A 27,129-nucleotide genomic window follows, 5' to 3' on the forward strand; every position below is an offset into this window, starting at 1 on the left:
TACTCTAGGATCATGGTCTGTACCTCGTTGGTTTCTATGAGACAGGCTTTTGAAATGTACCACTCAAATTTCCCTATCGTGTACCAGAAGCGGGGAAATTTTGTCCAAAATGGAAAAAAGGGGATTTTTTTAAAGAACAACTCCCCTTCCCCCATTTTTGTCTTTGCAGGTACACGAAAGCGAAATTTGAGTGGTACCATTTGAAAGGCAGCCTTACGCTAAAGAGAAGGAGATATGACTCATGTTGTTAGAGTCAAAAGACGTATGTCAAAAAAATCTCGATTTCTTTATTTTTTTTTCATTTTTTACACATTTTTAGTCAATTACTTTAGTAAAGTATCTACAGTATTATCACTATTTATCCTAAAGTCATGATACGTTCATCGTTATCTTTGGCATGAACCAGTCTTTCAAACGGAACCACTTGCATGTCTCTAGCATGTAACATAGTAGAGAGGCCCAAAATCGGGGAAAAAGGGATTGTTTGACAAAAATTTCCATTTTTCTCAAATTTTCTCCACTATGGTACATGCTAGAGACATGCGAGTGGTACTGTTTGAAAGACTGATCCATGGCAAAGAAAACCAGGTACAATTCATACTCCCACAATGAACAGTCTTGATGATGATGATGATCATGATATAAAAATTCACTAAAAAGGTATTATCAAGGGAAAATATGTAAATCGGCTGTAGAATCAAAACTATTCATCCCAGGGCCACTCTTTGTATCTCATTATCTTCACCATAAAGCAAAGTGTTTTTAGTAGCATTCACATGATCGTATCCTATACAAAAGAGGAGCTATTTGCGATGAAAAAGGGATTTAAAAAAATAGAAAATCCCTTTTTCCCACTTTGAGCGGAAATTTCCCACATTTGGTACAGTCTAGGGAACTTTTACGGACACAGTTAAAAACACTGCTTTATTAGAAACAAAACGGGGTATAAATCATGATCCTACAATAAATAGTCTTGACGCAATAGATGATTGAGTGAAAGTCTACAAAATACCTAAAAAAAAAATAATTTAAAAGGGTTAAGAAACACAAACTTTTTTCTTTCTTTTTACTACATTGTATACCAGTATACAAATTAAGCAGATGAAACTCTTATATCAGTTGACACTCTGGTCCTCCCTCATGACAAAATCGGAAATGATGCTTCTGAGTACAACGTTAGAATTAAATCGTTACTGTGCTTCACTATGAAATGAGACATATTGAGTGAAATTTTCATGGATTTTCCTCATTCACACCAGGCAAATAACGGGGTGGTACGTAAAATATTGGTCCGATTCCACTTCCTTCCTTCCTCATTCCTTTCTCCCTCTTTTCCTCGTATAGTGTGATCTCTGAGGGACATCATCCCTTACACGTGAAGGGCTAACATGGTCATGGATGCCCAGAAATCTATTTCGTCCCTTTCACTTCTAAAATTTTCGTGAGGTAATCTTGCCACAATAAGGCAATTGCATTAACAGATAGCAGACTCCGACATTGTGTGGAAAGTTAGAAATAAATGTGTCTCATGCAGAGTCGTTCTGACGCGTGATTAGTATCATACTAGGGTGGGTCGTTTTGCCACTTTTTCTTCGGAACGAAATGTAATACCTGGCAAAAGTGGCCAATCCACATGGACATTTCAGGTATAGATTTTTTTTCAAATCAGATAATATCTTCTGTGAGAACAAAGTTTCAAAGTTTCAAAATTTACCTGAAAATTGCCAAAAAAAAAAAAAAAAAAAAATACCAAAATTGTTCATTTTTTTGTTATGTTAAAGTAAACATATTTTTGGGTTTATACATGCCAGATGCTATGAAAACTGACATTCCAGTCTCAAAATGCCAGTTATATGCCCTTGGGGTGTATAGGGGTGCCTCCTCTGGGGCCGGAAAAGAGGGTAAGTTCAGTACAATTAAGCGTATCTACAACTTTTTTTTTTTTTTTTGTCCTTGCCTTTTCCTTCGGGACCTGCTGAACCAATATGAAGATGAACGTGACAATTTTTTGGATAGCATCGTCACTGGAGATGATACGTGGTGTTATCACTACGAACCGGAATCCAGAAGACAGACCATGGAATGCCGAGTTTTACAAGGGCGACATGCAGGCTCTGGTTCATCGTTGGCAATAGTGTATAACAAATAATGAGAACTATGTGGAAAAATGAGTCTGTAGCTGAAATATTGCTCTGTTTAGTTATGTATCTCCATTAGTTTCCATAAAAAAAGGATGCATTACTTTGGGAACGACTTTCGTAGATTTGACTGAAACTGTTATGATTGTTCAGAGATACAATGTAAGCGAGAGGGCTGCGGCACATATAACAACTGTGCTTCAGGCAGCTTCAAAGGCTGGAATTATAACTTCTAAAAAATCTAGCGACATAACATCTGCTTTAACTGTAGATAGGAACCAAATAAGGCGTGCGAAACTTAAACTTGCTCGGCATTTAAAAGAAAGTTTTAGAAATGATGATAAAATTAAAATCCTATATTTTGATGATAGAGGGGATGACGCTAAATCATACAAAGCTAGCTGGTTTACTAGTGCAAAAAGAATTTTAACATTGTGTATTGCAACAAAAAAAACTACCAAGAAATTAATAGAAATTGCGACATTCATACTTAGAGTCTGCGTGGTTATGCAATGCCGTATCAGAACATAGTCTTCCATTGCTGATGGTCCTCTCACGTCTTTGAGGCCATTCAAGGTCTAGACACTTACCAAGGGAATACCAGGCTGTAATCCGTTCATCCATTTAGACGAATGCTTTCTTTGCACTCCCAAAAAATTTCTTCTCGCCATGATGACTGATGGTCGACTTGCTGTCCGACAAGATGCATTACATAAGATTCTTAGTGCTCGAGAATACGAAGCAGGAAATCTCCATAACTCCATTAGATATCATTCCCAGACTGAATTTTGAGGCAAACGATTACACTGCAATGATCTTTTGGGAAAGCACTGATGTTTCAATAACTGTACTACCAGTAAGTTCTATGGACGGTACCAAACAAACAGCTCATGGTCAAACTTTCACTTCCTGACAACACTGTGCCAGATGGTCCTTCACCGTCCATCCGTGCCACACGGTGGCAGTAGAACGGATAGTGAATTTGTCACTGAAGAAGCCGAGTATGTGCCAGTGATGCTAGAGGCAGAATAATCAGGTCAACTTTACTTTCTAGGCAAGCTGCGTCTAAATTTCAATCAAAGTCCCAATTTGTGACAATTTTTCCTGACAGTGACTAATCGGATCAGTTCATCCGGCCCAACATATGGTTGGTTGATTGGATAGGCCTAGCAGAGGAGCCCTAGGTGCAGCCACCTCTACATGGTGGGCTCTGGGTCACTTGGCCAGGCTATATTGCCAGGTGAGCGATGAGCTGCACAACCGCTTAACTGTACTGAATTTGCCCCCTTTACTGGCCCCAGAGGAGGCACCCCTATTCCCCCCAAGGGCATATAACTGGCATTTTTATACTTGAATGTCAGTTTTCATAGCAAATGATATGTATTTAACAAAAAAATATGTTTACTTTAACATAACTAAAATTTATGAACAACTTTGGTATTTTTTGTAATTTTCAGGTAAATTTTGAAACTTTGAGGCAATAGTTCTCACAGAAGATATTATCTGATTTGAAAAAAATTCTATACCTGAAATGTCCATGTGGATTGGCCAGTTTTGTCAAGTATTACATTTCATTCCGAGAAAAAAAAGGTAAAACGCTGCACCCTAGTATCATACTAAAGATTTCGACTAACGTATGTGTTCCTGCAGATGTCAGATCTTTAGTATGATGCTAATCATACGTCAAACGACTGTGCATAAGGTTTAATGGCTCCGGGGAGTCGATATTCGTACTAACAAAGTGTATTATTCCTTACCAGGCTTTGTAAAAGTTTCTTAACATAACGCAAAGTAAGGTTAGGTACCACCCCGGCATTTGCCTTGTGTAAATGAGGAAAATCCAGGAAGACTTCATTCAAGATGGCTCTGCTGAAGAATTTTTTTACACTTTTTCGACCGAGGGCCCCTACCGGGAATCGAACCCGGAAGCGCTCGCACAGAATTCAAGAGCGTTAGCGGCGACGCTACGCGAGGCCACTCTATAACTACTATAGTAAATTGTCTTGTGTTAACAATATCAATATTAAATTATATCATTATGTATTTGTGTATTATTAATATTATTGTTTATTTCAATAATATTAGTAAGAGTGACCAGACTTCAGTCATGTGGAATGCTTCTATTATTGAGAAATGCTGCAGAAAATTAAAGTGGGATGTCTCAACTGCGGCAGGAGTGCATCCAGATTTTTTCTTTTTTTTTCGGAAATACTTTAAAAAATGATTGTGGTCCAAACCGGATTATTGTGTCTTCTTTGGTGTAAACAAACTACAAGTATATTATTTTGCAGATTTAAGGAGTTTTGTGGGATTCGGACACTGTGGAATTTCTGGGTACACCTTTCAACTGCAGGAAGAGAAGTCAAGGACACGATACAATTGAGAATAACCTTGCGTGGTGAGTTTTTAAAGCAAGGACCCTTCACATCAAATCTAACGCTCTATGGAGCATTGGACTGTATGGTTGAGAGAATTGAGCATTACGGAAGTTAGACAAGAAATATTCAGAGAGCTTCGAAATGTGGTGTAGGAGGAAGATGGAGAAGATAAAATAGAGAGAGAGAGCAACAAACAAAGATGTTTTAAAACGGATAGGATAGAAGAGGACACTTCTAGCCACCATCATTCGTAGAAAGACCAAATGGATTGGACACATCTTGCAAAGAAATTATCTTCTTCACACCACCATAGAAGGAAAGATGGAAGGAAAGCGAGGAATAGGAAGAAGAAGAACACAGCTGATAGGAGAAAATATTGGGAGTTAAAGGAGGAAGGTGAAGATCGAGAAAAGTGGAAAAAACATTTCCAGGCCCAAATGTAAAATTGAAAAAAAAAATCCTCATTAGTCCCAGGACCTGCCGAAAGGACTTAATAATAATAATACCACAGAGAAAAGTGAATGATGAAGTAACGACGGTTTTTCCTTCTTGAAGAAAACAATGTAGTTTTCTCAACCTTATAACGATATTTCTTTCTAATTTGAAGAACTGTACTTTATTGCAAGGAATCTGCTAACGATTTTGTTTTCTTTTTTGAAGAATCTTACAGCATTCATAACGGATTTCTTTCTAATTTGAACATTTGTACTTAATTGCAGGCAATCTGCTATGGACTTATTTTCTTTGCTGTAGAGTATCGAACTATCCATACACACTACGTAACTTGATACTTTTTTTATAACTAACTAAACTAACTATGACCTATGAAACCCGGAGGTTCAATGCCGCGTTCACAAAAGCTCTCCACTGACTTCTATCCTTAGCTAACTGCATCCAGTTTCTACTTTGTATTCCTATCTCTGCGAGATCCATCTTAATATTTATAACTAACAAAACTACTAATGCTACAACTGCGACACTCTAACAGAAACCATGAGAAACTTGTTTTCTCCAAATTATTGAGTTCTGTTTATTTATTTTTTTAACTTTTCATCCAAGTCATTACCATTTGCGCTCTCGTTTTTAAAACAAAACCAACAGAAGCAAATTAACGCTTTTTCCAATTTGGCATGATCGAAAATCGAATTAGTTATACCATGCTGTAAAAAATCTTGTCATAGCCACTGGACCACCAAAGAGAAGTGCTTCTTATAATTATGTGGAAGGAAACAGAGACCTCCGAAAGGGAACCAGTACACGAAATAATTAAGGATACCCTTTTGCGTGATAGGTTATCGAAGCAGATACCTCTGACAGAAAATCTAGTGCTCTAGCATAGACCAAATTGAATTATGATCTAACCACGTTTCCTCCTTCTTGAAGAAAATAATTAATTTTCTCAACGTTATAATGATATTTATTTCTAATTTGAAGAACTGTACTTTATTGCAAGGAATCTGATACCGACTTTTTTTCTTGAATAATTTTACAGCTCTCAGAACGGATTTCTTTCTAATTTAAAAATTCATACTTAATTGCGCGTAATGTACTAAGAACTTAATTTCTTTACTGTAGAGTGGAGAACGATCAAAACATACTTTCTAACTCTTTATTTGACTTATAACTTAGAAAATTTTTAATGCTGCGACTACTAAACTTTAACAGAAAGCGTAACTAACAAGTCTCCTTCAGACGAATGTCAAATTATTAGTTTCTGTTATGTTAATTTTCTACCGCTTTCATCAAAGCAACTTCCAGTTCTGCTCTCCGCTTCAAAAGAAAGCCATCCAAGGAAATTTAAATGAATTTTCGAACTTTGGCACGACCTGGAATCAAATTCGGAACCGCATGCCTGTCATAGGAACAGAATGACTGAAAAAGTAGGCTTCGCATAGTTTTGTGGTTGGAAACAGGGAATTTTCAAAAGAAATCATGAACACGATATTTTCGGGATCTCATTTCTGGGGTTCGAGGCCAGTGCCTGATTTCTGACAATACTGCTGTGCTTAAACGATCCCGAACTTTCAAACGCCACCACATTAGTACAACAACTCCATATTTAATAGACAAACAAAAGACACTAGCACCCAAAATTTTGAGACCTCATTCCTGTGATCCAGGATCCAGATCCGGTTTGGGTACAAAATCTCGCAGCCAGAACCTCGCGGACCAAAACCTCGCCTGGTCAAAACCTCGCGGTCCAAAACCTCGCCGGGCCGAAACCTCGCCTGGCGAAAACCTCGCCGCCCAAAACCTCGCGGGACAAAATCTCGCCTGGCCAAAACCCCGCCTGGCCAAACCTCGCCACCCAAAACGTCGCGGGCAAAAATCTCGCGGGGCCAAAACCTCGCCTCCCAAAACCTCGCCTTGCCAAAACCTCGCCTTGCCAAAACCTCGCGCCCCAAAATATCGCCATACCCAAAAGCTCGCCTGATCAAAACCTCGTTGTAATGATCTCGCGACACAGAATCTCGCCTGGTCTAAATTAAGCGAGACGTAGTGTCGCCTGGGAAGAAATGTCGTCACGATAAAACTTCTTCATGACGATTTCTTCAATGTAGAATGTTCTATATTTTACTATATGTATATATTTAGTAATAACACATAATTACATTAAAATAATGACAAGAAAAATTCTAATGCATGCTTTGGAAATCTATATATATAAAAATTAAATGACTATGTTTGTTACATTATACCTCTTGAGCCATACTACCGATTTCAATCAAATTTTCAACATAGATGAGGTTTGAGCCTAGGATGTCTTTTATAATTTCACTTTTTTCGGCACAACAAAAGGGAGGGGGAGTGGGATATATATATATATATATATATATATATATATATATATATATATATATATATATATATATATACAGAGGTTTTGGTCCGGCGAGATTTTGTCCTGCGAGGTTTTGGCCCGGCGAGATTTTGTCCCGCGAGGTTTTGGCCGGCGAGATTTTGGGCGGCGATGTTTCGGCCGCGAGGTTTTGTCCGTATTCCTCCAGATCCTATCCCTGACATCACCAATGTGGTAAGAGGACCCTATCCAACGCTACAATCCGCATCCAACAACTCCATGCTTAAGGAGAAATAGATTGGACTTCAGCCCAAAATTTCTGGAACTTCAAGGCCAGGGACCAATTTTTCATTACCGCTGTGCTTAAGGGACCAGCTTTCCAACGTCACCACCAGCGACCACCAACTCCATGTCTAACATTGTTTCCCTTTCGTATAAAAATTTTAATGTGTTTTCCTCCATGCTCTTTGCTTGAGATATATTAGACGGTATAGCCTCTAGGGGACTGTACATTAGAACGAATAGACGAACAAACGAACAGACGGACTGATGTCGAAAAATCCCTTCTCGTGTATCTATGGCCCACGAAACTTGTAAATTCGTTAAAACTCTCGAATTCGATTATTTAATCTATTTATTTATTTATTTATTTATTTATTTTTACGATTACCGTCCTTCTCTGCTTGATTGAAAGTAAAAATTGGAGTGAAAATGAGTCGTAATAATTTCGTCTGTCGAACAAAGAAAATAGGAGCAGTAATACTAATCACAAAGTATCAAGATTTGAAGAGAACTTCAGATAAAACCAGTTGAGAATGCTCCAAGAACATTGCCAGAACGATCTTAAAAATAATGGAGAGATGGAACGGGAAGGATAACTGTGATTGTTCTTATAAGTAAAAGTAAATCTTTTTATCCACACCTTGTTCTGTTTCTCGCCAAATATCATCTCTCTATAACTTAAATTTTCCCAGAAATGGCGTCTTAAATCTCCCGAAATTAGAACAATTTTTGGCCAATATCAGGGGAACGGTAAGTCATAGAGAGATGATATTCGTGTTGATTAATGCCTAAGAGGATGGTAAACATTTTGGTACAGATATTAACTGGTGGCCACTAGCCAAGTGGCCACTTGTCATACCAGTGTCCACCGGTTACTCTTTGGTTCCAAAATGTTTACCATTCTCTTACGTATTGACCAACACCAATATCATCTCTCTATAACTAATGATTACCGAGATATTAATCTCCGGAAATCGGCCACTTTTTGGCCAATATTTCAAGAACGGTAAGAGTGACGCGAAAAATTCAATCACTTTCTTAGATAGTTTTTGATGCTCTATCGAATGTAAGGTTCAAAATTGAAAATATCGCAAATAACAGATACACACACAGACATACAGATTATTATTATTATTATTATTATTATTATTATTATTATTATTATTATTATTATTATTATTATTATTATTATTATTATATAACACCGTGTATAACCATGAAAGATAGGCGGTTTGAATCTAAATACTAAAAGCTAGTTGACAGCCGATCTCGGTCGTCGAGAAATCTTCAGGAGGCAAGGACATCGTTAGGAGGTTCTGGGTTTGAATTCCGGATGAGCAAGTATTCGGGCTCATGCCAAAAATTGTTAAATGTTATAGGACGCCGGCCAAACATGTTCAAAACTGCTCGGCCCGGGTTTAGGGTTGTCAACGGCTCGAGTGGCTCGGCTCATAGTTCATTCACTATCGAGCCGAACCGAGAAGTTAACCGACCAAATTGCTCACCCAACTGAGCCGGGTGCGATCCGATGCCTGACCCAAGCCGAACCGAACCGAGCTGATGGCTCACCCTAACTGACCTGGCTCGAGGCACTGGCTCAGTTGAACCGAGTCGATATCCCATCATAACAGAGCCGGCTAGAGCTCTTCACTCAGTTGAATCAATAAGAGCCGGTTGACAACACTACTCGGATTGGGCTAAAAAAAAATCCACCTTGCAGGTCTCAGCCTTGATCGTAAGGTCTGCGGAATATACTTATATTGTTAGGCCTCCATTAAACACTAGGCAATAACGTTAGTGTTATCATAATTTAGGATTTATTATTAAATTACGCTGACGGTACAGAATTGAAACTTGTTAAATTTTACACTAATTCTGCATAAATTTAGGACAAATGCTAAAGATTAGTGCATCGTTAGTGCTACATGTAACACACACTAACGTTACTGCTATCATAGTTTACGAGTTATTAATGAATAACTCGGACGGGACTGAATTTAGAATTATCGAATTTTAGTCTAATTCTTTCACAAAGGTAGGATAAATGCTAAAGGTTTGTGCATCCTTAGCATTCAAAAAAATACTAGGAACTAACGTTAGTATTATCACATTTTAGGGGTTGTTAATGAATACCTCAAGCAGGGCTATTCATTTTACATTAGATTCACATTAGATTTTTCAATTATGCAATTTTACACTAATTGTCCCACAGAAGTGGAATAACCGACAAATCTTAGTGCACTCTTGGTGCTCCATAAAACGCTAAACACTAACGTCACTGCCATCACTGTTTAGGAGCTATTAATAAATATCTCGGCGGGGCTAAAATCAGTTTTCTTTTTTAACTTTTACATAGTTAGTATAAAATTCAATAAATCTTAATTGAGTTTCGTCCGAGTTATTCACCAATAACTCCTAAACTATGATAGCACTAGCATCAGTGCTGGAGGTTTCGGCAAGCAATAACGATGCACTAACTTTTGAAGTTTATCCCACCTTTGTAAGACAATTATTGTAGAATTCAATAAATTTCAATTTAGACCCACGAGAGCTATCCACTAATAACTCCTAAACAGTCATAGCACTAATTTTAGTGTTTAGTGAACTAATGTGCACTAATGAAGCACTAACCATGCGAAATGGTTTGGTAGTAATTCAGATGTGTGCGGGGCTAAATTTAGACAAGTGGCAATTTCCATTTTGTAAAATTTACGCCAAATTTAAAAGCACTAATGAACATATGTAATGTAATGGTAACTTACATTAGTGGGTATTATTGCAGAACTCCAAATATTAGTGCTGCAATTGTGTGGACGGTAAAAGATGAAACTTAGGGGAAGCTAATTACACGCTAGCCCGTCACCACAAAATTATTCACGACAAGAAGCACTAATGTTTGGAGTTGGTGCACTAGCAAATACTAACGTTTGCACTAGAAGAGATCATTACCACTTTTGAATTTGGTGGGAATTTGACACAGTAAAAAATTCCCGATGTATTTCTTATGGTAATTTCGTAATATAATTGATTATATCTGCACTACTAGTGAAGCAGTAACGAAAGTATTACCGTACTCTAGAAGAACGACCGATGCACTAGGTTCCACCGTTGGTGCTTTCTCGAGAGGCTAACATGCAGTTATTCCTACCAAAGTTTTTTTTCTTCTGGCATTCAAACAATTGAACCATTAATGTTGGGAGTTAATGCTCCATGAAGCACTAACGTATGCACTAGAAGAGAATATTAGTGCTTTTGAATTTGCTGGAAATTTGAGACAATGAAAATTCCCCTTGTCTTTCTTATGGAAGTTCCGTGACACGTAATTGGCCATATCTACAATAATGGTGAAGCACTAACGAAACTATTAGTTTCTTTTAGAAACACTAATGATGCACTATAGATTTCACTAAGTTTCGTTGTTATCACTTTCTTGGGTGCTAAAGATTTTTGCTTCTACCGTCCAGCCTATTCAAGCACTAATGTTTTGAGTTGGTGCTCTAAGAAACACTAACGAAGCAATAACGATTGCATTAAAAGAGATCATTAGTGTTTTGAATATGACCAAAATTTGAGCCAATGAAAAATTATCAATTTATTTTTACGGAAGTTTCGTGACATGTAATTGGACATATCTACACTATTAGTGAAGTACTAAGAAAAATATTAGTGTTTTCTAGAAGCACCAACGACGAAATAACGAATGGAAATAATTTTTTCGTTAGTGTTTAAAGTGGGGGCCAGAGTGTAATTACACACTATCATGTTTTGGCTTTAGAGACTACACTAATGAAACACTAACATTAGGAGTTATTGCACTAAGAAGCACTAACAATCGACTAACAAATGACACTACTTTTTTCGTTAGTGCTAGAAGTGGGGGCAGCCTGTACTTAACCTTTACCATTTCTTGGCTCTAGAACCTACACTAATAAGCATTTACGTTAGTGGTTGGTGCATTAAGAAACACTAACAATGCAATAACAAACGGCAATATTTTCGTTAGTGCTAGAAGTGGGAGAAGCATGAACTTGATCCCCAAAAGTTTTTTTTACTTGTAGCGCCTACATTAATGAAGCACAAACGTTAGAGGTTGATGTATTAAGTAGCACTACCAATTACACTAGAAGAGATCATTAGCGCTCTTGAATTTGGCGGGAAATTTTCGCAACAATAAATTACCCATAACTACACTAACAATGAAACACTAACGAAACTATTAGTGATTTCTAGAAGCACTAGCAATGCACTAACGAATGACAATGAATTTTTCGTTAGTGCTTAAAATGGAATCCAAGTTCACGTTGGCCCTCCAAAGATATTTTATTTGTAGCACCTACACTAATGAAACACTAACGTTGGATGTTGCACTAAGAGGCACAATTGTGTACTAAAGATTGCACTAGAAGATATCATTAGTGCTTTTAAATTTGGCGGAAGATTGACGCAATCAAAAATGTCATATGTATTTCTTATGGGAGTTTCGTGACATGTAATTTGCCATAACTACACCAATAGTGAATGAATAACAAAACTATTAGTGTTTGCTAAAAGCACTAAAGATGCAGAAAGTAATGACACTAATTTTATCGTTAGTGCTTCAAGTGGGGGCCATGTTCACCGATGTGTAATTTCAACACAACTATCGGAAAAATGCATGCAAAACCAAGCACTAAAGTAGCACAAACGCTTGGCATTACAAAATTAATTCTACTTCAATTAGGGGAAAAAGCAGGGCTAACTACTCGCTTTTTCACAAACCTTTGCACTCTTCAAAAACAAACCGCGTAACTCAATTTGTATCACTCCGCACACGAGTATACAGCGATTGTTGCAGGAGAAAATGCTTCGTCTGTTTCCCGCAATATTTCTGCTTCTGCACGTGCATGTAATCCTTCACTGGTAACCTTCCTGCCTGCATGGCCATCATCAAATATAGCGCGCGCTCTGCGTATTTGTCAGTGGGTGTAACTGTTTTCTGTTAAATTTAAATTTTTGTGTAAGATGTCAACCCACATATAGAGATGTGCTTTTAATTGAAACTAAAATGTTCTTAGTGTGATCTAAAAATACAATAATTGCTGCTTAGGTTGAACAAGTGGAATTTCTTGGGGTCTATTTTCTTATGGAAGAATAATGGGCATTTGGCTCATTGCAAGTGTTGCTCACTTCTGATTATATATATATATATATTTTTTTTTTTTTTTTTTTTGAAGAATCGTAGTCAGACTGTTTAGTCAGTTTCACAGAACTGGGATGCAAATGTTCATTATGTTACCCAAAGGAAAAACTGAGCCCTTGTGCTAAATTTCTACACTCTTAAAAAAATACCGGAATTTTTACGGTGAAATATATGGCAATCGGGGATGCCATATTTTCACCGGAAATTTTGCAGTAATTTCACCGGAATATTCCAGGAATTTCACCTGAGCTTTAGACATTTCACCGGAAAATTTTAGTAATTTCACCGGAATATTTGCATGAATTTCCCCTCATCTTCAGACATTTCACCGGAAAATTTGCAGTAACTTCACCTGGATAATTCCATGAATTTCACCTGACCTGTAGATATCTTACTGAAACATTTACAGTAATTTCACCGGAATAATTCCATAAATTTCGCCTGGACTTTCAAATATTTTAACGGAAATTTTCTGGTAATTTTGCCGGAATATAGATATTAATGAAAGAGGAAACAACCACTTTTTTTAACATACCACATCCTATGTAGATGTGAATTCTATACCCCACAAAAAGTGGAAAAATGACCGACTGGATCGAAACTCGGACCCGGGACCTCTGGCATACCGTATCGATGCGTTAACCATTATACCACCCAGTCCGCCTTCCATAACAGCCACTCACTCTCGAAGTCAGTGCTCTCCACTCGAAGCACGTGGGTTATACGGAGTCCGAGTGGGAACCACCGATCTCGAGAGTGAGTAGCTGTTTTGGGAGGCGGCCGGGGTAGCATAGTGCTTAACGCATCGGCACGACATGCCGGAGATCCCGGGTTTGAGTCTTGGCCTAGTGGGTCAGTTTTTCATTCTTTGTGCATTGTAGAATTCACATCTACAGAGGAACTGGTGTGTTAAAAAATATGTTTTTTCCTCTTTCATTAACATCTATATGAAATCATAACCGTCATAGGTGCTCAATGTACGGATACAGGTATTGTCCGAGAACAGCAATGGTTCTCTGGTACAATCCATGGTCTGGGTGTAGACCATCGACCTCGAGAGTGAGTGACTGTTCTGGGAGACGAACTGGATGACATAGTGGTTAACGCATCGACACGGTATGTCGGAGGTCCCCGGGTCGAGTCTCTGTCCAGTTGATCACTTTTTCACTCTTTGTGTATTATAGAATTTACGGGAATTATAGCATATACATAACCTCAAGTGCTAGATATTTCACACAAAAATTTACAGATATTTCAACGGATATGTTGCATGAATTTCATTTAACAATTTACAGAAACTTCTCCTGAAAAGTTCCGTAATTTCACCAAAACGTTGGACATCTGTTTTCCACAGCCATTTGAAACTGCCACACAGATTGATTGGAAATCATTATGGTTAAAAACTAGATATATTTATGTGATTTCGTGTTCAGTTTAGAGCAACAAATCAGCATGAGAGTAGTTTGCACAGTGATGATTTAATGTATTTATTTGCGGTACTCTTCAACAAGCTTTGAAGTTATTGGTGCGTTCATTTAACAAAGAAATATTTTTTATCGGTACTGCTTAAGAGACCAATTACACTGATGGCCTTAAGACACATTCTTCCTCGTCAAGTTTGCCAACTTACCGGAGCAGCTACGATGTAAAAAGGTTGTGTAACTATTATCTGGCAAAAAAAAAAAAAAAAAAAAACTACATCGGAGAAGTTAAATGCGACGCAATATGAATTAATCGCTTAAATTCTTATAGACTTAAGTTGAGATTTTTCAACATCAAATTCAAGAAAGCACCTCAAGAAAACAATTTTACAGTGAATAGGCTTAGGCGAGTTCTTCCATAAATTATAAAGTGAAATATAGAATCAACTCTTGTTCCTTGGCCGAAAATGCGGGCAAGATACGTTATCAAAAGCAAGAACTGAAATATAGTTCAGTTACTATCAATCAGGAAATTTCAATGTCCAAGATGCTTCTCGCAGCCAAAATGGATTACATTATGGCAAAATTCGAGCAAGACTGACATGTTTGACATCGCTAACGATCTAAACATCCATTTATCCAGATCGGCCCCTACTACTAACAACTTGGTTTTCTTTCTGGACAATGTAATACAATGAACAATGCGTTTACGCTCTTTCTTTTCCTATCATCTGCATTTTCACAAGACAGCAAACCAATATTCACATTCTTTAGACAACACTTTCTCTAATGTCTTCGATAACTGAAGTACAAGATTCAACTTTGCGAGCAGGAAAAGGGAAAAAATAATATTAATAAATAATCAATTATTGTGACTATTACTGATAGAGTTACAAGTAAGAATATTGTAGGTACAAGATAGGATATTGTAGGTAAGGATATTGTAGATATTGTAGAGTATTTACTGATAGAGGTACAAATAAGAACATTTTTCACAAGTATGTTAGGATTACTTTAAATTTTATTTCCTCCTGCAAATTCACACATAATTACTAAGACGAGCCACCATATTTTTAACAAAGGATTACACAAATACATCTATAGCACATACAGGACATATTTTCAAAACTACATTAAAAATCAAATCAAATAGAAACCTCACTTACTCTTTCTCATTAGAAGGGTCCACTGGATCAATAGCGTTATTTCAGGTTTGGGCAGGAGGAACAAAACTGTTCACTGACATAAGAGTTTCACGTTTTTTCATTACAATATTAGTACACAATTTATTAAAAAGCGTCTATTTGTCAAACTAAGTGCTAAGTGGGGTGCAATTGCCCCTACCCTTCCCACATGATGCCTCTGCAGTGAATCTGCAAACATTGAAGGCTAAAGCGGTAGTCAAGGAAATGGGTAAATTTATCGTTTAATGGAATCTCGTGATTCTGTTCAGTGAAGAAAAACTCTACATGATATGTCGCAAAAGCAAGACTACTCCATATTTTCGGTTACAAAATTGCGGCAAAATACCTAGTCTTGCATTCAGGAATATACAGTAGTTTGTATACAAAAACGTGTATGTATTCACGACACTTTTTCTTTGTAACAGTAATACAACCAGAATTAAGTCTACATGTACAGAAATCAGAAGAAGGTTTTCAGAGAGAGAGAAGCAGGGAATCATTTGGGAAGGGCAAGGAGGATAATTACCCCCCTGGGTTTGAGAATCACATGCTCTTCAATAAATTGTATACTAAAATACTAATTCAAAAGGTAAAACTCTCATGTTGATGGACTAACTTACTCCTATCTGGCAAAGTCTGAAATGACGCTACTGAAAAAAAAAATACTTAAAGATTTAAACATAAATTAACAGGATGTAGTAAAAACCAAATGAAAACAATATATTCTTAAATATCTCATCATATTTAATTCTCAAATGATAGTACATGAAATAAAAAAGAAATGATCAGTCTAGTCAATATTCCGTTTATAAACTGACAATGAGTTATTTCATGGAAATCAAAAATTTGCTACGGATAATCCTTAGAAGTATCATGTTGCCGTATCTTCCCTCGCTTTCCGCGGAATGGATTCAATTTCTGGATTAATTCCAACAAAACACCTGAAATCAGAAACAAATATATTTCGAAGCTAGAGAAAAATAGGCAAAACCTATTTTTATTTCTTTCAAGTTGTAAATTGACTTATGTAACTCTGAGCGCAATATCATGCTTAATGGTGTTTCTCTTATGTCTCTCATACCATTACATTTTCCTTTCCTGTACGATTTTTTTTAAGACAAACTCTTCTCTGTTTCATAAACAATACTATGAATTATTCATATACATTTGCATTAACTATTCTATAAATTTACTTAAGTTTTGATTAACACTAACCATTCTCATTTTGCACTATTTCACATCCGTGAAGCTGGCATAAGAACTGTGGATTAAGATATATAGAAGTCTCGAAAACAGGTTTGTATTTGTGGAAAACGATTAACAATTTCGCACCATAAAAGGTAACAAAAAGTAGTGTATTATCATCAGTATTACAGATTTCACCTAATAGTGGTATCAAACACAAGAAGTGTGTTTTTCAGTTACAAAGGGAAACCATATAGGCGGATTTTCATGTGTCCTTTACCTCCGTGAGTTGCGAGCGATTGTGCTAAACAGCCAATGAAATCACGCATCGGAGATGGCGCGCTACACTCGCGTCAGAGTAGAAATTTGTTCAATTCTGACGGAAGTAGCGCGCGTACACTATTGTATTCACTGACTAACATGGCGGAAGTCGCAAACTTTCTATTTTACGCATGCGCATTAGCTAGGGAGTAGTAATTTGGCGCAATACACGCACGGATGTATGAAAACGAAAATAATTTACGGTGAATACGCTACATGTGATGCTTCCGTTCTAACGCGGGCATGAAAATCCGCCTTTAGTGTCTGGGATACATAGATATGGACAATATTCATAATCGTACTAAATGGGTGAGAGAACCGAATGAGTAAAACTGTGCATTTCACGAACGTCCAACGTGGTGAGATGGTTGCATGCCAAATCCAATGTGTAACTGGTTCAGGATACTTAAGCTCTTTATATATATATATATATAACCCAGAGACTTACTTATGTTGTTGCAGTGAAGAAAAAAAGTGGTGCGACGTTCCTGAACACAAAAGCAGCGAGGACGACCTCGCATTTTGGCCTCCAGAACTGTAGAGCGTTTAAATGGATTGTTCTGTGGAATTGCAATCATCTATCGCCACGCTCACAGTGTATCAGGTTCTATTCACCGTAAGTGTTCGGCACATGATGTGAAAACTTAGGTCTTATGGCCAAGTAGCTACCCATAAGTAATTTTACTCCGACAAATGTTGTGAAGACACTTTACTTGGTGTATGGAGCGACGTCACTGGATCACGCAACAAGAGAGAATCGTTGTTAACTTGAACTAATCTTGTATACGTCAGTCATATAAGTAACTGCCGAAATTTTCGATAGGAACTCCCGTCTTCATTAAAACACCAACCACTTAACCAAATTATAAATATGCCCGGAAATAAAGCTGTGTGAAAATAAACCTGTTTTGTGCCATACAATCTTCAAACTTTAAAGTTTGTGCGCCAGATGACAGTTGATTATTTTAACTCGTTTGTTGTTCAAGTGGTCTTTGTCAAGATTCAAACTAGGTTGTTCATTCTTGTATAAAACTATTCATAAACATTCCTCTTAATGAACGAATTTGTTCTGTGTAGCACTTTAATATCATTGACCTGTGTTTGAACGCATGAAAATGTTGTGACAAGTCTGAAAGTACCTTATCATCCTCTTTATCGAATCTGGAATACTCTTTGACCTTAGTGGCTATAGGCTTTTTTTGTCATATCTATGAAGAACTCTGTTAATACATGTACATTATGAATAATTGTTTTCCGGAACTTCAACTATGAAGTGTATGGGTTGAATGGTACAATACAGGTTTATTTTCACATCACTTTAGTTCAATTTCGATGCAATAACTTACTAAACTGAACGTGCAACAACTTAATAAAATTTCAACCTACTGGTTAAAAAATGTAATTGGTTAGTTTGTAGTCTTCATTTCTTTAGGGTGTCGCGGTGGCTTAGTGGTAGAGCGTTCACATCTAGTGCATGGGGTCCTTAGATCGATTCCAGCTCGCGGAAAGTGAGCTTTGTGTTAGACAAACACCGTGTGAGTGGGTTTTCTCGGGATTCTCCCGTTTTCTTCCACTTTCTTCATTCCACAATTTCTTTCATTTCTCCTCATTACCGTTTTCTTTAGCCTAGCCGGCATAACCATGGGATGTAAAACTCAAAGATTTCATTTCATTTACTTTTATTTATTTGTTGACTTCTTTGTTCAAATATCAGCAAATGACTTCGTTTTAAAAAACCTTTTATTTCATAAAATTATAGGCAGAAGTATGGAGAAATTATTGCATACGTATTTTGCAGAAGGCACGCGTGCTGATTATTCGGCTAACCGGAAGCCCTGCCATATTTATTTATTTTAATCTTAAAAAAATTGAAGTGAGATCTACTAATGTTAAGACATTGTTCTTATAAAAGCGAATCATCTCACTACTGAATCAGGGTCAATTATATAAAAGCACTAAGCAACGTTATACTGTAGATTCAAGATAGATGATCTCTAATATTTCGGCACATATTAACTCTATCTTCAGCGAAAAGTTGTTTATAATGAAACCCTTGAATAAGTGCAAAAAAAAGTAAATCATTAATATATGGTATGGATGTGTGGTATTTGGTGAGCAAAATAATTATATATAAAAAAAGAATGTAAGAAAATATCGCTACAGCATTAGGAATGATTTCAACTTACAGCGTACAGACAGTAATGAAAACAAGAGGATCATAATGTAGCAATTAGTAAACCGAGGTTTTATGTTGATGCAGAGCAAATGGTAACAACTGCCAAGTAGCCACACCATACCATTGTTTCATAATAAGGAAAGAAAAAAAAAGTTATCAAAGATGTAGTTCAGTTCAGTATGAGCTGTAAATATTTTAAATAATGTGTTCATTTTTATGGATAAATTGCCAATCTTTCCATATTATTTGAAATTTTCAGTCTTTCATGATTTTAAAAATTATTCCTTTATAAATACCTAAAGACAATCATATTTTTAAAAAAATCTCGCATTTCATAGAAAAATATACTCAACTCATAGAAAATTATTTGTTAAAGTTCAAGAGTTGTATTCAAAATGCACACTACCATGCAATAATTTAAGCTTATATTAAGAATAAGGATTGAAGAGTAATAGTTATTGATAAGTTGTGCCATGCAAAATTTATGAGATAACTATACATCGGAACATTGAAAATAAGCATGAAACACTTTACGTTAAAGAGAGTTTAACTGTTGCTAAATAACAACGATAATTATAAAAAGCAATAATTATTGTATAAAGCAAATGAAGTTGGTGTGTCTTAGCCAGCAACTCAATATGCTGATTAATATGTCCGATAAATTTTGAATGTTCAGCAAAGCAGTGTATTAAATTGAAAACTTCTTACCAAAAAAAAGTATGTTTACAGGGCTACTGTAAAATTTGTAACCTTAATTTCCCTAGCCTTACTCACCTTTTTTTCCTTGCAATCAACTGTTGGAGAAAGGCACGAAAGCGAAGTCATATTCCGATCTCCACTATTTTCATTAACTGGTTAAAATGTATAACGAAGCATCCACAGAGAATTTCGAGTTAAGTGCGTGAGAGTAGAACCTGAAATATGAAAAATACGTAAATTTTCAAGGAAAGACATAGTATTTTTTAAATTCACGCTAGATAGTTTAATGTAATATTTTCAGACGTGAAAATCTGCGTGCTGCTGGTACTATTTTCAGTGGATGCATGCTGACATGAGACATTAGGGTATAATGAGGAAATTAGTTCGGCGTATTCAAAGATGGCAACTCGGTGTTCAATTTCGATTTTGAGTGTTATAAGAATGTGTGTTGTGAAGAAAAGAGTTATTATATGTTGTGGACCGGTACGTATTATTGAAATTGAGCAGAAAATATGACCAATGTAGAAAAACATTGAAAATAAAGAAATGTAGAAACAGTCATACGTATATTCAAATGTGTTAATGATGTGAGAAAAGTAAGCACATGAAAGGTTATCAGAGGAATTCAAGTCCTCTACCACAAACCAGTTAGTTGTTTATAGTTTCCTAAATGCAGTGTCGGCATTGTACAAATCGCAAAGGTAAGTAATCGCGTGTTAAGATAATAACCAAATTTATCTAAGTGTTTTCAACGACATCCTTGTTTACGCGAATACCTACCATCGCTGACACGCCTGCTACCTACGCACGCACCCCTTGCTATCACTCGGGCTGCCCTGTCCTGACTCTATTACATGGCATTCGTCCGTTTAGTGGCCACCCAGCACAGGTTACTGCAGTTTTATAACATATATCCGGACGCAGTATTTACACACAAACGGTGAGGTCCTCTTAAATTGAATGCGCACCAAGAAACAATTTCTAAGGTAGTGACACTGAATTTCTTGATAAATAATAAAATTTTAACGTTTATAGGCCTGAAAATACTGGATCTACTCTACGGCACAAAGGCCCAATTTTTTCCTTGCACTTAAATTGACGGCACACATTACTACATGCACTAGACAGTTCCGAACGTACTTTTCCTTATGTAATGTTGCATAATATGCGACTTGAACGTCAGTGCGTTATTTGTACACTGAACATGCGCTCAAACTTTGGATGCAAAAAACCGAGGTGCTTCACCGGTTAAAACTTTACATAGAAGACGATCATGAAATACTAAAAGAAATTTGAACTCCAATCCGTAAAATATGAGCAATAAGAACCTTATAAATATACTTAAAATAATAATAACAAATGTACTCACCTATAATGTAAATGAAGAAAACGTATGATCAACAGTTTCTAACATTGGAATACACACAACACAAACAATCTCATTACTGGCAAGATTTTTTTCTGTCTTAAATGCTTCAGTTGCGGAAACAACTTTCATTTGTCATAAAGGTATCTTACGACAGTGTCTGCAACCACTAAATATAAGGCTAAAAGTATTTAATAATTCTTCAAATTATTTTGCAATTAAACCAGAAGAAATAATGAAAAACATCTTTGAAAGTTATTTTCTTTCGTATAACTTAATTTTCATTCTATTATTCGAAATATGATAACAACTTCAAACAACTCGAAAGAACTTTGGTCAATTGCTGGATACACTGTTCAAAATTTACGGAAATTTCACCTGAAATGTCAATTCTGCTAAAAGACCTGTAAACTTTACAGTGAATTTTCTGCGAAACCACCTGAATTTTTAAGAGTGTATTTAAAATATTAAATGCATTATACTTCAGATAATTGGAGAGCCTTTCATTGTATATAAAAAGTTGTAGGCCTATTATTCTAAAGATAAGTAAGAAATAAAGATAAAAGCAATTTCACCGATTCGAAGTAGCGTAACGTCTGATGTTAATTCTGTATGTTATAATCAGGGGTAAAAGTGGATCTGAAAAGGTAGGGGGACGGTAGCAAGCGGCATGAAGTCACGCCGTTCCCCCGCCTATCCTTGCCCATTTTAATTTCTGAAGAACTGGGGGACGTCGTACATATTTTTCCAAGGTCGGGGATGGCGTTCTTCCTCGTTCTCCCACTTTTACCCCTGGTTATAATTCGCATATCGATTAAAAGAAACGATCGGGTTTAACTCTTAACATACCAAGCGGGGTCCTCTAGGAACCCCAGAGGGCGATATTTGGTGATACTCCTGCAACTATAATAATCAATTTATTCTGGATGTTTATGTGTGTACTGCATCCGTTTGGAATATACTATCTATTACATAAATATATCAACGATGCGTTCGTTAAAAAAAATACAAAAAATAAAAACACACTTGAAAATGTAAAAGCTCCATTGTTAAATTTGTATTTCAGATTTACGAACACAAAAGTATAAAATTGTACGAAAAACTGAATATTGCTCAAGTAAACATAATATTTGATGTCAACAATGCTCATTTAACTTAGGTATGCTTTTAGACACCCAAAAAATAATAATTTTGAGTTGCAATACTATGTTGAGAAATTAAAATAATACTTGGGGTCCGCAGAAGACCCCAACTTGGTAAACAACCTTGACGAGTTAGACTTGGTACGTTAAGGGTTACATGAACATTTAAGAATCGCAAGAATGATTGTCCGTTCTCAGGAGTAACTAAATATCTTTAAAAAATCTTCAAGGGATACTAAAATTGTAATCTATTCAATAATTAATATCTTTATTTAAAAAAAAATGAACAATTACTTGATCCACATGTTCTCTTGGCTCTACTTGAGAGTCACGTAGTGATCCGAAACTCAGTTTTGAAATGGATGGGGGTAAAAGAGCACATGTTTTAGTACATCTGCTAGTCAAGCTAATAACTATAGTAAGACAACAAAGACTAGAGAACATAGTAAGATCCAATAGTTCTGATTCTAATTTTCCATGTTATCCCTTGACGCTATGGGCAGGCTAAATAAAATTTAGTAGTGATAGATTGAATATTTTGAACCATTAATGCGAACTCCCTGATATACAGAGGACGAAGATTTATGGTCAACCACAATTAGCCATGATTTGCAGTTACAGGAAAAATTTAAGAGATTGTCCAGCCCGACTTCCAGGCATGGACGTCCGCAGGACTTTTTCAAGGAGGTAAAATACTGATTCCATGGGGGGGGGGGGAGGGCAAAAGACCGACACACAAACTCAGTCGCGAATACACAATATTTTGATACACGAGGGCACATAATACATCAAGTAAAACAACAGTGTATCTTGGTAATCTTGGAGAGAGAAAATGTATCTTGGTAATCTATCAGAAGTCCATGCCATTTCATTTTCAATCTCTCGGTCTTCGGTTTGTTTCTTAATTTGTTAGCTCGAGGTTTTCTATAAACTTTTTAGTCTGTTAGTTGGCAACATTTACACACTGCCGTCTGCGTTGTTTACAAGAGCTGCAAAGCTTCGTGAAAAAACGAATAGATGGAAATTAATTTTATTATAACGGCGTTATTTGAATACACTAACGCTGAAATTTGAGCACTAACGTACCACAAAGGTTTGACGTTAGCAAATCAATTCTAATTCAATTAAGGAGAAAAGCGGGGCCAGCTTTACGTTAATTAATTCCGTTATAACGGTTATGGCAGAAATTTGGGCACTAACCAGCACTAACGTAGCACAAACGTTTGGAATTAGAATATCAATTGTTTCTCAATTAGGGAATAATCCGGGGCCAACTTGACGTCAAGTTGGATACAAAGTTTAAATTGTTCATAACATTGTTATTTTGATAGCACTAGCATTTTTATTTGGGCACTAACCTGCACTAACGTATCACAACAGAATGGTATTATTTTTTCATGCAAAAGTGTTGGGGCCAAGTTGATACTAATTTCTGCAGACGACCACCGCAATTTTGATTTCACACTGTTAATGCTTGGTTATTGCTCGTTTGTGTCACAAATTCCATCGTTAGTTTTCCGGGGATAACTCCCAACTTGTTAACAGAATCTATTTACCGGCTACTTTTATGGCGATTTCTGGCAAGCCATCTACAGCACACCTCGATTTCGAATGCATATATCGTTAGTGCTTCATTATACATCGTTCTTGCCGCAAATCTCATTGTTAGTCCTCCACAAGTAACACTCACTTTTTAAAACATCATTATCGGCTTTCTAGCTTTGTACCAACAGGATTGGCAAACCACCTACAGCGGATCACAATTCTGGTTTCACATATTGTTAATTATTGGTTAGTTGACGTAATAGGTGAAGCACTAACACTGCAATTTGAGACACTAAGGAGCAGTAACCAAATACTAACGGTGTGTAAGATAAAAAATATCCGATGTAGGTAGAATGTCAGATCCGTCCAAATGAAGTTTAAAGCATATAATGATATTTAAAAAAAATGTAGGCGTCATCTGTGTAGCACTTGCAATGAGATGCATCACCAACGAGTACTAATGAAGCATTAACGACGTGTGAAATCGAAATCGTGCTCTGAATTAGGTGTAATGCCTGCCTGCCCTTTGACTAGAAGTTAGTAGGCCAATGATGATTTTTTTAAAAAATATACAGGTTTTCTCACTGGTGCATTAACGATGAAATTTGAGGAACTAACGAGCACTAACGAGCCACTAATGATGTGTGAAATTGAAATTATGTTTTGAAGTAAGTGTCGTGCCAGGTCTGTTGGCAGGAAGTTAGAAGGCCAATAATGGATTTTTTAAAAAACATAGGCATTATATGTGAGCACTAATGATGCTGTACGCTGCTTATCAAGGCCGGAACGATCTAGTCGTAGCTGTTATGTATGGAGCAGTAACGATGTAATATTCTGCACTAACAAGCACTAACGAAGTATTAACGACGGCTGTAAATGAAATTGTGATTAAAAGCAGGTTTGTCCCTGGTCTGTTGTAACGAAGTTACCAGGTAAACAATGGTTTCTTAAAAAATGAGTCCGTTATGTGTGAGCACTAACGATATGATAAACAGCATTAACGAGTACTAATGAAACACTAATGATAGATAAAATCAAAATTGTGGTCTCCTGTAGCTCTTGTGCATGGCGTGTTGGCACGAAGTTAGGAGGGGAAAATAGATGTTTTGAATATGTAGGTGTTATCTGTTTAGCATTAACGATAAGATATGCAGCACTAACGAGCACTAATGACGGGTGAAATAAAAATTGTGGTCTACCTTATATTTCGTCCCTGGTCTGCTGTCATGATGTTAGCAGGACAAGAATGGCTTTCTTGAAAAATGTGCCCGTTATCTTTGAAGCACAAACGGTGGGATATACAACACTAACGGGCACTAACTAAGTACTAATTAAAAATGTAATGTAAATTATGGCCTGCCGTAGATTTCGAAACTGGTCTTCTGCCATAAAGTTAGCAGGGCAATAACATCTATCTTAAAAACGTAGCCAATGTATGTGGAGTACTTATTATCAGATATGGAGTACTAACAGATACTAACGGTTGGATGTGCGGCACTAAAGATCACTAAGGAAGCACTAATGACATGTCATCAAAATTCTGGTCAGCCGTCGATTTCGTCCCTGATGTGCTGGCAAGAATTTAGTAGGCAAAATATGTCTTTCTTGAAATATGTAACCGTTATCTGTGAGGCATCTGTGAGGTTATCTGTGTCGCAACCGTCTGATATGCGACACTAGCGAGCACTAATGAGGCAGTAAGGACGAGTGTAATCTAAATTGTAGCCTTGTCGTAAATTTCGTCCTTGTTCTGATGGCATGAAGTTACCGGGCCAATACTTCCTTCTTCAAAAATGTAGCTGTTACTCTTGTCAGTACTAGCAATGAAATATGCGGCACTAACGAGCACTGGCGAAGAACTAATGACCGGTGTAATCAAAATTGTGGTCTGCTGTAGGATTCGTGCATGGATTCTTGGCATGAAATTGGGTGAAATTGGACTCTTTTTTTTTTAGAAATGTAGCCGTTATCTCTGAAGCACCAACCACAGGACTAACGAGCACTAGCGAAGCACTAATAAAGGATGTAATAAAAGTAGTGATCTGACCTATATTTCGTCCCCGGTCTGCTGGCATGAAATTAAAAAGCCAATAATGTCTCTCTTTAAGAATGTATACGTTATATGTGAAGCACTAGCGGTGGGATATGCGGTACTTACAAGCACTAACTAAGCGTTAATGTCGGGTGTAATCAAAATTGGGGTCTGATGATGGTTTCTTCTATTGTGAGTTGGCATGAAATTAGAAGGCGAAAATGGATTTTATTTTAAAATGTAAATGTTATTTATTGTGCACTAAGGATGGGATATGCAGCACTAACAAGGCACTCATGAATTATGTAATAAAAATTGAATTTTCTGCAGTAGATTTCGTCTCTGGTATGCTTTAATGAAGTTAGAAGGCCAATAATGGCTGTCTTAAAAAATGTAGCCGTTATGTGTGCAGTACCAACGATGGGATATGCAGCACTAGCGAACACTACCGATGGGATGTGTTGCACTAACAAGCACTAAAGAAGGACTAGTGATAGATATAATCAAACTTGTGGGTTGAAGTCTCTTTCATCCCTCGACGGTTGGCATGAAGTTACCAGACCTTAATGGTTTTCTTCAAGAATGTAGCCGTTATCTGTGAAGCACAGATGGTTGGGTATGCATCTCTAACAAGCACTAACGAAGCACTAATGTTCGGTGTAATCAAAATGGTGGTCTGCTGTAGGTTTCGTTCCTTGCGTGTTGGTATGAAATTAGGAGTCGAAAATGGATTTTTTGAAATAATGTAGCCATTATCTCTTGAGCACTAGCAATGTGATATGCAGCACTAACGAGCAGTAACGAAGCACTAATGACGAGTGTAATCGAAATTGTGGTCTGTCGTAGATTTCGTTCGTGATCTTCTGGTCGTAGATTTCGTAACTGGTCTGCCGGCATCAAGTTAGCAGGACAATACTGGCTTCTTAAGAAATGTAGGCCTAGAACTATTTGTGAAGGACTAACAATGAGTTATTTGTGCAGTACTAACGATGGGATGTGCAGCACAAACGAAAATTAAGGATGGGATGTGTTGCACTAACAAGCACTAACGAAGTACTAGTGACAGATGTAATCAAACTTGTGGGTTGAAGTCTCTTTCATCCCTCGACGGTTGGCATGAAGTTACCAGGCCTTAATGGTTTTCTTCAAGAATGTAGCCGTTATCTGTGAAGCACAGATGGTTGGGTATGCAGCTCTAACAAGCACTAACGAAGCACTAATGTCCGGTGTAATCAAAATGGTGGTCTGCTGTAGGTTTCGTTCCTTGCGTGTTGGTATGAA

The 27,129-nt window shown here is 36.9% G+C and overlaps 1 long non-coding RNA gene across 1 annotated transcript; it reads right to left on the bottom strand.

The window, feature by feature from the left end:
* Window positions 1–15,227: 15,227 nt before the first annotated feature.
* LOC145677226 (uncharacterized) lies at window positions 15,228–21,284 on the bottom strand. Its single transcript, XR_014129704.1, has 3 exons — window positions 21,133–21,284; window positions 19,839–19,978; window positions 15,228–16,323 (listed from the first exon to the last, which is right to left on the bottom strand). It is a non-coding gene; the product is annotated as an uncharacterized LOC145677226 (long non-coding RNA).
* Window positions 21,285–27,129: the final 5,845 nt, after the last annotated feature.

The sequence above is a fragment of the Thermobia domestica genome, unplaced genomic scaffold, assembly GCF_964235325.1.
Source record: "Thermobia domestica unplaced genomic scaffold, izTheDome1.hap1.1 HAP1_SCAFFOLD_699, whole genome shotgun sequence".
In the NCBI taxonomy this organism is placed as follows: Eukaryota; Metazoa; Arthropoda; class Insecta; order Zygentoma; family Lepismatidae; genus Thermobia; species Thermobia domestica.